The sequence below is a fragment of the Gopherus flavomarginatus genome, chromosome 8 (genome assembly GCF_025201925.1).
Source record: "Gopherus flavomarginatus isolate rGopFla2 chromosome 8, rGopFla2.mat.asm, whole genome shotgun sequence".
In the NCBI taxonomy this organism is placed as follows: domain Eukaryota; kingdom Metazoa; phylum Chordata; order Testudines; family Testudinidae; genus Gopherus; species Gopherus flavomarginatus.
In genome coordinates, this window is record NC_066624.1 from 27,776,126 (window position 1) to 27,788,342 (window position 12,217).

The 12,217-nt window shown below is 43.1% G+C and overlaps 1 long non-coding RNA gene across 2 annotated transcripts in view; it reads left to right on the top strand.

Moving 5' to 3' along the window:
• Positions 1-12,217, top strand: part of LOC127056841 (uncharacterized) — a 58,054-nt gene that overhangs the window by 15,834 nt on the left and 30,003 nt on the right. The window contains exon 2 of one of the 2 annotated variants that reach the window (XR_007775934.1): positions 5,748-5,793. The exons of the other annotated variant lie outside the window; for it this stretch is intronic. This is a non-coding gene — a long non-coding RNA (uncharacterized LOC127056841). The remainder of the gene's footprint in view (positions 1-5,747; positions 5,794-12,217) is intronic. 2 annotated transcript variants of the gene reach the window in all.

Sequence of the window (12,217 nt, forward strand, 5' to 3'; positions counted from 1 at the left end):
CATTGCCTATGAGGCTTTCTCAGAGAGTTATGGATTCACATGGATTCACACCGTGCCTGGTGTGAGGCCATCAGCTATGGTCAAAGGTCCTCAGTTCACTATGTTTGCTCCTGTCTTAAAGACTGTGGCATACTGAAGAGACTTTTTTCTTAAAATCTTGTTGCAAGGTTGGTTCCTGAATCCAAAACATACAACTCACAGCCTCCGGTCTTTGGGAAGAACCTTGGGACCCTTTAGGTATGACATGTCTTCTAGAAAACAAAATCTAAATGTGCTTCCTAGAATGGTGGGACCTGGGTGCAAACCTGACAAGATATTTTTCACAGGTCTGACTCCATGCCAGGCTCACACTGTTCAGCATAGACCCTCTTTTTATTTTCTCTAGTATATTTCATAAATCCAATTCCTTCTGGACAACATATGGTCTCAGTGACTCTTTAAACAGGATGATGCTAAGAAGGAAATAGTGTTCTTTCAAAGGATATTAGCATTGTTTTTAAGAGTACAGATCTGTCGCATCTTACGCGCATTTAACATGCGAGATTTCAGCTTTCCGTGGTCGGCAAAAACAAAAAAACAAAAAAGAAAAAATAACACTTTTAATACTGTAACTGTAGTGCGGGCGGAATCGCGATTCCGCCCGCCATTCAACTCAATGTAATTTTGACTATATGCAGTTTTCACTTTACGCGCTAACCGCGGAACGGAACCCCCGGGTAAGATGAGACTCGCCTGTATGTCTTTTGTTATAAAGTTATAATCAAAACTGGTTACCGTGCATAAAATTACATTAAAAGTTCAACCCTCCTTTAATTGTGATTTTAACATTTTGACTAAAATTTTAAGCCTCGTGAACCTCTCTTTCACACAGCTATTGTTAGCTATACTCTGTGGGTCTGAGTCACACCCCCTGCCTCTGCTAAAGCTAGAGTTATTGTTAGAGTCTCAGCTAGAGCGGATGTACATTGAGGTTGGAGCTTATTGGTGTTCTTATGCGTAAGCACACTCCAAAAAGTCATTTGTTTAAAACTAAATTATAGGGCTTGGATCTGACCTCATGAGTTTTACTGTCACCAGCCATGGCCACCACTGCTGTTGTCTGCCTTGTCTACACTGGAGTTACTCCTGATTTACACTGAGTCCAAGAGAGCCCCTCTTATTGTGGGGAAGGTGAATCAGACTGAGTGCGGCTTTCCCAGTTTTCTCCTCCACTGGGGAGGGGGGAGGATTTATTTCTGAAAGGACCCTAGTTTTCAGGCAGTAGAGGTGGAGTCAGACTAGGAAAGGCCTCCCTTCTGGAATTAAAGAATTGAAGAGTATGGAGAATAGTTGTGGGAGTTTTTTAACTGCCCTTATTAAGAGCTGAACTGATTTAAAATCTATACCTACAGAAATCTACACACCTGGTGCAGAGATGCCGAACTGAAAGAGTGAGCAACTAGAGTTTCTCTCATGGAGACTTCATATTTATTCTTTCTTTTCTATTTTCTTTAATCTGAAATAAAAGCCACTGAGATGAAAGAGTGTTTCCTTTGTGTATGGGGAACCATAATGCCTGCCATTTCTCTTCAGCAACAGTGAAGCAACATGGCCATGGAAGACAACCCTACTTTCCACACTTATGGATCTGGGATGATTAAATGAGTTTTCCTTTGTATCTCAGGAGCAGATGGCATGCTTGAGGTAGAGGAAATCATATGTTGAGGGTTATGCACCTCCTCAGGATGTCTCCCTCTGCATCACCATAATTCTGCTCTCCATCTATTGAGCTGGAAAGACAACCACCAAAGCATCCCCTCAAACATCTCCTAGAACAGAGCCAGATGGTGCAGGTCACCTCATATGTATCAACCTGTATTCCGCCACTGATGATATGCAGAACCATCAGGCTTAGAAGAGCATCAGAGAAAACAAACTTGCATATTGCAATAAACTATTTCAATTAGGAGGATGGCCAAAATCAAGTAAAATTTCCATCAATTAATGTTTAATTACAATGGAGTAAATGTAGCATATGGAAGTTTATGAAGCATTCACATGACTACCAAGTAAAATTTTAATGATGGGATATGCAGGGTACTCAGGGCCCATTCTCTCTCAAGTAAGCTAAAATGACATGAAAATATGTCCACGTAAATTATGCAACAGTGAGATTCATTTATATGTGTTTTCACCAAATAATGAGACACCTAGCTCATACATGGTTGGGGGGGAAAGGGGAAGAACTGGCACAGTTCCTCTCCTCCTTTAGCCCCAGCAAGGGAATATGAAAGAGAAGATGTGTGTTTTTATTCACTGAGTATATGGCAAAAACTGAGTTCTTTAGAACAGAGGTTCTCAAACTGTGGTCCGGGTGGTACGTGAGCTCCATTCAGGTGGTCCACAGATAGTTCCCTCTAAGGTACATGCCTGGGCAGCAGCACACAAGAATGGAGGGCCACCCACCTAATTAGTGGAGCTGTGCAGGTGTGGCTCCACTAATTAGGTGCCTGGACCCTGGAGAAGACGTACATGTAAGGTGAGGTGGTGGCCTTGGGGGGAATAGGGGTAGGTGGGAGGGGAAAGTGGGATGAGAAGAGGAGGTGAGGGGAATTTGGGACGTGCAGGGCTGCGGCGTCCAGAGAAAGGCAACTTTCCCCAGCTCCAGGGCTGCGGCTGCCGGGGAGAAGGAGTCCTCCTTCTCAGCCTCAGCTCTGTGGCTGTTGTGGCAGGAGAGAGACCCCCCTCCTTCCTAGCCCCAGCTCTGGGGCTGCCATGGTGGGGAGAGAGGGCACATCCACTACATTAGAAAGGTAAGACTACTGATATTAAAATATGAGTTGTGTGCTTTTATTTGTAGATCAATTTTTTTTAATTACTACGGTTTTTTATATAGCACTTTTATCCAAAGCGCTTTACAATAGTTAGCTAACAGTACAAACAACATTTGGAAAGATCATTAAGTGGTCCGCCAAGACCCTCAGCAATTTTCAAGTGGTCCAAGAAAAAAAAAGTTTGAGAAGCACCACTGCCCTAGAACCAAATAAAACTAGGGTCATAATTTCCATTTTCACTTTGTTCCGACAAAGTCCAGAGTGCGTGTACATTTGTACACTGCTGTGTGCAATCAAGGGTTTGTGCATATGCTTCTGAGTTTCACATACTTTGAACATCTGGCTCTGAATCCATAGTGTGCCCATAAGAGATGTTTTGTGCCTTAAACACAGTGAAAGAGTGTTGCTTAGTGAATATAACAAGGCACTGAGAATGAAGACTCCTGGATTCTCATCCTCAATCTGCGGCTGATTCTTTGTTTGATCTTGAGCAACTCACTTCACCTCTTTTAGATTTTAGATGTTGAAAAAATGAGCATGTCGAACTTCAGCAGGGAATTTTTCTAATTTGGACCTCTGAGAAATGACAATCAAAACAACAGCCATTATGTTTCGTGGAATGAGTGATACAGCCAACTGCTGTGTTTATAGGGCTAGATTGTGACTAGCCCTAACTTCTCCACGCAGGGAGTAAGAGTCATAGTAGGGCTTCCCCAATCTAAGGGAAGTACAGGGGCTGCTGGTTCTGTGGCAAGGAAGTAAGCTTCACCCTCAAATAGGCTCTAGCAAATTACTTCCCCACACAGTCTACAGTCCACCCCATGGTGTCTCCTGGGCCAGTGAAACAAGGTTGTGCATAAAATGCAGTTTAGCCCATATTGGAGATTTGATGTTGTGGGTCTTTCTTTCTTTTAATCCTTGCACATTCTAGGATCAAGGAATGGAGAAATGAGGGTAATGACACTACGTCACAAAACACTGAGACCAAAATTGTGCTTCCCTGTTGTAAGATCAAGAAAGGGTAGAATAATAACAGGAAAGGCATTAAAGACACAAGACTTTCAGAGCACATCAGCTTACCTGTCATCCGAGTCTATCAACCTCTTTTCTTTCTTTATTCATGGATGTTTCTGATAATAAATTCTGCCCATGTTCACCACAAAGTACAGCTAATCTTACCTCATTGCATCCCCTGGGATAACACTGAACATAAGATTCACATTGACAGCTCTAGCTGTACCTTAGGTTTCTTTTTCATTTGTTATAAAATAATTTTTGAAATTTTTTTTTTTTAAAAACCCTACCTTTGATTTCTGATGTATTTCTCACCCATTTCTTCATGCTGTAATGATGGCACTATTTTTACAGTTTATGTTTGGCATTAGCCTTCAATTATACTCAAAATCTTATGTTAAATCCTTTTTGTATACTAAATGGGCTTATCGCGCTGGGTGAGGGAGGTGGTCCTATTCAGCTGGAAGAGAAAGAGCCCACTCATCTGACTTAACTTACTGAGATTCTCTATTTTAGCAACTGAAATAAATCAGACTATTAACATCATTAGTAGCAGATGTACGCTGCTTTACAAATACCAAAGACTTGCCCACATGCTATCCTTCCATCTGATGTATTAAATTCAGTTCATACAGTTATTACTAGTATAAATCTCTTTTTCTTTATTTCTTTTCTATTTTCTCTTTATTCTCTTGTAATAAGAACTTATAAGTACTGTTAAAGACAGAATTTAAAATATATTAATTATGGAATGATGAGAATACTGTACAGTAGAGATATGTTACTTGTAACTAAAAATTAAATCATAATATTTCTGACATAGAAGTGAAGGGCAAACTTTAAAAATTTAAGGGAATTAGTTAGGGACGCAGACAGACTGAAGAATTCAAGGATCTGAATGAGGAGGAGTCTTGGAATTACTTTAAGTCAGTGTTTCCCAAACTTGGGACACTGCTTGTGTAGGGAAAGCCCCGGGTGGGCCAGGCTGGTTTGTTTACCTGCCGCATCCACATTCAGCCAATTGCAGCTCCCACTGTCTGCAGTTTGCCGTTCCAGGCCAATGGGAGCTCTTGGAGCAGTGAACCGCGGCCACTGGGAGCTGCAATCGGCCGAACCTGCAGACACGGCAGGTAAACAAACCAGCCTGGCCCACCAGGGGCTTTTCCTAAGCAAGCGGCATCCGAAGTTTGGGAAACACTGTTTTAAGTCAAAGTTGCAGAATCTTTTTGAAGCCTGCATCCCAAGGGGAAAAAATTCATAGGGAAGTGTTGTAGACAAAGCGGGATGAGCAAGCATCTCAAACAGATTGTGATGGTGTGTTCATCTCTATGCTTGCCCTGAAAGAGTTAATATAGGTGACGAAGGGGGCCAATTAATCTGACAGGCCACAGCTGAAGGGAATCAGGTGGTCCCTCATTGAATGAGGGGGCCCAGCTGAGGAGGACCCAGTTGGACTGGCTTTATAAAGGCAGGAAGCCGATAGCAGAAGAGTCTGCAGTCATTTGTTGGGAGAAGGAAAGTGTGTTTGGAGACCACAGAGGCAGGTAGTCTATGCCTACTCTCTGGGAGTTGGGATGCTGGCAAACCCAGAGTTGGGGAGAAGCCAGCCAGGTAGAAAAGAACAGGAAAAGGGGCAGCAAGGTTCAGGAGGGAATAGACTTTGTCTGCTGATTAGATGGTCTGTGAGCTGGAACCCGGAATAGAGTGTAGGCCATTGCTCCACCATGTGGCACATACTAGCTCTAATTACACCAAATGCCATGCTTCCGTTGACTTCAGCAGGATGATGCACATGCTTAACATTAAGCGCATGCTTACTTGCTTTGCTGGATCAATGCTGAAGAGTGTGTACAACACCTTGCGGATCAAATGCTCAGAGGAGTTTATTTTATTCCACATAGCTGTCCTCGTGTTTTTCAGGGGTGTAATGTAGCTGTGGTTAACGTGCACCCATGATTACTCTGTGGTAAGTTTCTGATCTAAATAAATCCATTCATTCATCAAGTCAAGTTATGCTTTAAACAACATTTGATGGGTATTCCAGCTGGAAGGCAGCGAACTGTGTGGGTTTGATTTCCTGATCATTCTGATATGCTGAAGGATGCTCCAGGATATGCTGAGATTTATTGGATTTACCCTTTGGTAAATGAGTAGGATAAAGACATGTACACAATGCACTGATAAAGTCCAGGATGTTTATTTCATCATAAAGTGCGCAATCATTCTAGTTTAACAGCTGTAATGCCCAGTAGGAATTTCCAGCAGTAACAATATGTCTAGACCTTACTTTTTTTAATAACACCTTTTTTTCCCCAGCATAACGAGGGGCTCTCTCGATATTTTACTTCCTCAGTCAGTAGTACCCTGGGAAAAATAGTAAGATGCTCTTGTCCCCAAGGCTTCCTCCAATTTAATACTTTCCTTCCCCCATGCTAATTTCACTAGTCATCTTTTTTCCCTCCCTGCCTAAAAATAAATCCTCCCTTGCACCCAAATCCATCAATCCTTCTAACTCTATTCAACTAACTGTATATCCCCTTTCCCATCACTCATGGAAATTCTGTCTATGGTTCCCCTACCTGACAGCTGTTCCTCACATCTACAGTGATGGTGGCAGCAGTGTGTGGGACACGTGCTGATAATGGTGGTGTCAGGTCAGGAGCACCGGAACAGGGGCAACCAAAGGGCCATGGCCCCATCACTTTTAGAAGTGGGAGGGTGGTCATAAGGGTGAGCAACTGAAGGTGGAGAGGAGCAGGGGGTGGAGCCTGAGAAGAAGGGGTGGTGTGTGGGCAGGGCCTCGGGGGAAGGGATGGCATGAAGGCCCTTGTTAACTTATTAATAATAAATCCTTCTAGGCAAGATCAAGTAATATCTGAAGCAGAACATAGGCATGGTCCTCAGATGTTTAATTTTTTCTTGGGAAGACTTCAAAATGAATTAATGGGTGGAAGGTTTTCATTCCTCTCACCTTTCATCTATTTTAATCTTTAATCCTCCATTTTGGTTTCCTAAAACTCCAGCAGATTACCTTTTGTATTGGGCCATGGTAAGCTGTTTAATATCCTTTGATAAGGAATATTCTTGTGAAATGCTGAATCCCAGTGTCCCCTTTCTCTCCCCCCCCACACTTTCAGAGAGCTTCCACCACTCCTGTGTCAAGGGAGTGTGCAACATGGCCAATTCTCTCAATTTTGTTGTGCATCTCATGATGTTTGGCGTTAAAGCCCCAGCTTATGGAGTCTGTTGCTTTAGTTGAGAACATGAGCTTTCATTTTAAAAGTGTTTCTAGTCTTCATGAGATGGGAGGAAAAACTGGAAAACATGACCCGTCTGCACTACAAGGGCTTGGAAACCAGGGGGCAAACAAAAAGAACCTGGCATATAATAAATCACTAAACTTTAGAAAAATATATATTTTTTAGCCAAAGTTATGACTTTGGTTGGCTGACTCGTGGCTTTTGAACACGTGGGGTTGGCAATAGTGGGTGTGACTCTTAGGGGTGGGGGGTGTCTCCCTTATGGTGGTGTAGGGGTTCAGATGAGGGAGTAAATATTCCATAGAAGGTAGTGGGGAATTGGAGCCCCTTCTCCCCCTGGTGTTCTTCCTAAGGGTGCTGGTGGGGGACACAGGAAGAGATTTCCTTTTGCAGCACTGTTGTCAGTGGCAGGCACCCCCATGGTGTGGTAGCAGTTGCTGAATCCCAGCCTCTGAGGACTGACCTCTTTAACACACAGACATGGGTTTAGCATATTTGGGACTGGGCCTATGAGCCAATTTGTTGCCATCTTTCCCCTCCCCCGGCACAATTCCTATCCACCATTATCATAGCACTAGGTGCAGGCCCAGCCTCGGGACTGTAGTGAGATCAATGATTTGGGCTGACCTTTTATATTTAAAAATGTGGGGCAGAGGCTCTTCAGGGTGTTCATTAGCCTTCTGCTGTGGAAATACAGTCCAGCTGCTGTATCCTGTCAACCCTAGTGATTAGTTTACATTTCAAGCTGCTTTCACAAAGTGAAGGGCTAGTAACTTACCACCCCCTGCCTGTTGTTGTTGTTTTTAAATGAAAATTGAGATTCTGCTGCAATGAGCCCAAACCCAGGTTGGTTATCCAGGTAATGGTCCCAGCCACTTGCAAAGTTTGCAGGTGGACAGATGTGAAGACATTGTACCCTTGTGAGGCTACTTGCACAAAACAGTAGTGGGAAAAGAGTGAGAACTTGTGGGTGGTGTCTGCTTGGAAGAGGCTAGGGGAGAATTTACTAAGTGCCAGGGATGTTACTTAGACCAGGATAGTAGCTAGAATCCACTTTCAAGCTGCAAGTATCTGAACAGGAGGGAAATCTGTAGCATGTTACCTAGTGGCAAAAACACTAGCTGCTGTGTCAAATGCTCCCACACTGTTGCTGGCACTGGTAGAGCAGCAGTGGTGCTAGAATAACAGTGGGAGATTATTTTTTTCACACACATACACAAAAGCCAAGTGCATACATTGTGTAACAAGATTCAGATAGCTTGCCTTTTGCCTCCTCCTGCATTCATCTTATCTCACACATATCACACAGTTTCCTCTTGTATGCAGACACCAAACATCTGCCGTGAAGCCTGAAATTGGATCCCAGATACTACAGGGGCCATGGGCGTTCCTATAATATAAATATTAACACTATTTATTCAATCTTATTACATGTCTCTTCCGGATCAAAAGAGAAAGCAAGAGCAAGATGGTTCCTCAAAGGCGCTCACAAATTTATTTGGTGCAACTCTCTCCTTCATGAATCCTATCTGCTCTCCATGAGTGAAGTTTAGAGTCCAGTTTAAGGCCAGAAGGGACCACCAGACCATCCACACTGATTTCCTCACAAGCCATTAACACCACCCAACTACCTGTGCACTAAACCCAAAAACTAGAACTACTCCAAAGTAGGAGAGCCCTCAGAAGACTAAACTACTGTAAAATATAATCCAGCTGTGATGCTGCCATATGTTGTATGACAATCTTACATTTTTTGATTAGCACTGGAATAAACTGGAAATTTCCTCAACTCATCCCTTTTTCTTTATAAGGTAATCATGGCAGTTCTCATGTCTCAAAACAGGACAGCCAAGGTCAAGGGTTCTTTTGCTGTGTTGATAGCCAGCCTCAAGAGGTTTCATCAGAAGGTAGCTGTAAAGCTATCTAACATCTTCTGCACAGTCCAATGATACTGACTACATACATGCATAGCACGCAGAAGTGCCTGTGCTCATAACCAGCAGTATATGCACAATGAATACATTTCCAAAGTATAAGTGGGTAGCGAGTAAGTTTTAAAGCCAGCTATCTAGCTTACCTGTCAAGTGACAAAGTGCTATGCAATCAAATTTATATAGAATAGAATCAAAATAAAGCATCACCTATGTAATTTCAAATCAGTAGAGCTTCTGCTCTGTTATCCCAGATAGTTCTCAAACTAATGTAGTTACACTGAATACTTTAATAATGCTTTTGATATTTAACCCTGTAAATAACATACTGGGAAAAGTTAGGATCAAGACAATCTACTCAGGCAAAGTTCCATGTGGGCAAAATTCTTCACGGATACCAATGCAACCCTACTCTCTTTGCTGTGGCTTTACTGTGTAACGTTGTTGCACTGGTGTAATGGAGAGGAAAATTTGCATGAGTATGTTTTGAGTAAAGACAACAAGATTTGGCCCAGTAATTATTTGAATAAAGTAGCCTGTAACAGAGTAGGTCTCTGCTCCAGCCCGGAAGGGGTTAAAACAGCCCTAGATAAGGGCTGGTGGCTGGAGAAAGCAGCCTTTTAGGCTGGGCTGATTGGGGAAGTGGCAGCAGCTGGGGCCACGCCCCAAACTGAGCTACAGGCCCTTATATAAGGGCAGAGAAGCCAGGAGCCCAGATAGTCTGGGGAGCTCCTGCCTGGAAAGCCCCAGGCTGCAGCCTAGCAGAAGGCTAAGAGATACTGGGTGTTGCAGGGTGCAACCAAGGGATAGGCCAAGGCAGCAGGTCAAACCCCATTTGCTGATGATGAGAGACTAATACTGCAGTCTGCCCAAGGGTGTGGGGCTAGCTAATGACTGGGCAGTTGCCAAGACACTGAGGCAAAGTGGGGATAGAGGGTGGGGGGTTCCCAGGGAGGGGAAACCCCTAAGAATGAGGAAGGGGTTACTGCCAGGGGGCAGAACCCCATGTAAAAGGAGCACTGGGGTCCAGGGAGGGACACGGGGCCAGTAGCCGAAAGGCGGATCACTGACCTGCAGAGGGTGCTCTGAGCTAGAATTTGAGCTAATTCCCAGGACAACCAGCAGGAGGTGCCGTGGGGGTGAGTCACGCCCGATTACATAGCCCCTTATACCTCCAAAATGCACACAGCACTTTACAGAAAACCCAGTAGAATAAAAATCTTAACATCCCAAAATATAAAATTAATTCAAACATGAAATAAAACCACAGATCAGGAGGACACATTGCATTAAGTACAAAGGAACACCAATATGATGTCAAAGATGGAATTTCTGTGGTTTCGGTTTGGTTTTAAAATAATCCCTAGGAAACTACACACATAAGTACACTAAAAGACCACTATTACAGCTGCAAAGTCACATACTCAAAAGTTAGGAAATGCCAGAACTAAGTTTGCTTGTGAAACCTTAACTCAGGCCCCTGGTATGTATACATTATGATAGTCTTCAATTGTATGAGCACATACTATTTTTTCCAAAGGCCCACTTCCTCTTAGAGTGCATAGCATAGACCTGCTCTGGGGATGAATCAGGGTGGTGTGGTGCAGGAGGCTGTTGTCCATAGAAGCCCTGTGTCATTTCTTGCAGAAGCTGGAAGGTGTGTTGTGAAAGAGGCAAGGGACTGCAGGAAGAGAAAGGATGATCTCATGGTTAAAGCAGTTGACTGCTACCCTGGAGAACTGGATTCTCTTCTTGCCTCTGACATAGAGTTCCCATGTCATCTTTGACCAGGCATGTAAATGAGACTGTTCACAGGTGACCACTAACTGTATGTTCCCTGTTTTAGGGGTGACCAATTTGACACCCTAAGGCTGAGCACTTATAGCTGCAACTGAAGTTGCTACTATATAAAGAGAAGTGTTCTGAAAAATCAGGCCCTAGGCATCTCAGATTGGGCACCAGAAGTTAGTGGACACCTTTGACATTAATCTCTGTGTATCTCCATTCTCCATCTGTAAAATGGGAATAAAAGCCACTCACCTCACAGAAGTGTTTTGAAGATATATTTGTTGATGTTTATGAAGCACTCATACTATAGTGAAGAGCATCATAGAAAAGCCCATAAGGAAATTAATAATTCTGTATTCACAGCAGGGTTGGAATAGTGTGCAGTAAATAAGGCCTAGACTAGAGCGACGCATTGAACAATGAGGCGAAAACAAAATTTTGAATAACTGCCCATTAAGTGAGCACCATCCATTGGGAACTGAATGAGGCAGGGGTCCCAGGGAAAAAAATATCATGTTACCACGTAATTAAAGCCTATTATAATGCATATGCACAAGGGAGTTAAATTGAGCATGCACAGGGAACCTTAATTCTGGCATTTCCTTACTTCTGAGTGCTCGACTTCGCAACCTTAGCATTCTTATAGCATAGGTGTTTTTTTGTATATTATGTTATATAAATTTAATTGTAATACCTTTCTGTGCATTACACATTTTAGTGATGAACTCATGGCTTGTGAATTATGGGAATATTTGACTAATTCATCTTATTTTATAAAAGATATGGTTCACTTAAAGAAAAGCCAGATGGATGCCCTCTCTGCAAAATGTTGTGCCCTATTATGAGACACCCAGATTCAGAAATAGAGTTGAACCACTGGCTTTGACTTGTGAGACCTTAGAGGCATTGTAGAGAGGGGAAATGTAATACTTAGCATGTATTGCCTCTACCTTCTCTATCACAGAAACACCCACACTGCTCAGTCACAGGAAAGCATTGAAGATTTTTCCGTAATTTCTTTCTGTCCAAAGAAGAAAGGAAAGGTATTGCCAGGTTAAACACAGTAAAAGAGCAAGGTCCCAGTCATGCTACAGGCTGCAGTGGATTCCAGGTAGGGTAAAGGTCACATAGGGTACAGCTGTAACCATCCCATCAGCACAATCTGTGAACCTGCTGTCGAATGTTTGAACTGAGGAATATTTTGATTTTCCTGGCAGGATTAGGTACTGTTACAATTTTGTAACCTGCTGGAGACCAAAGGTGAGGTGTTTATCTATTTAATACAGTATATGAGAAGTTCTTAGAGGCAGGGTCTCTGGGGCAGATCCTCTGCTGGTGTCAATTGTTATAGCTCTACAATTCACACCAGCTGAGGATCTGCCTCACGTCTTCATTTATGCTAGTAGAGTGC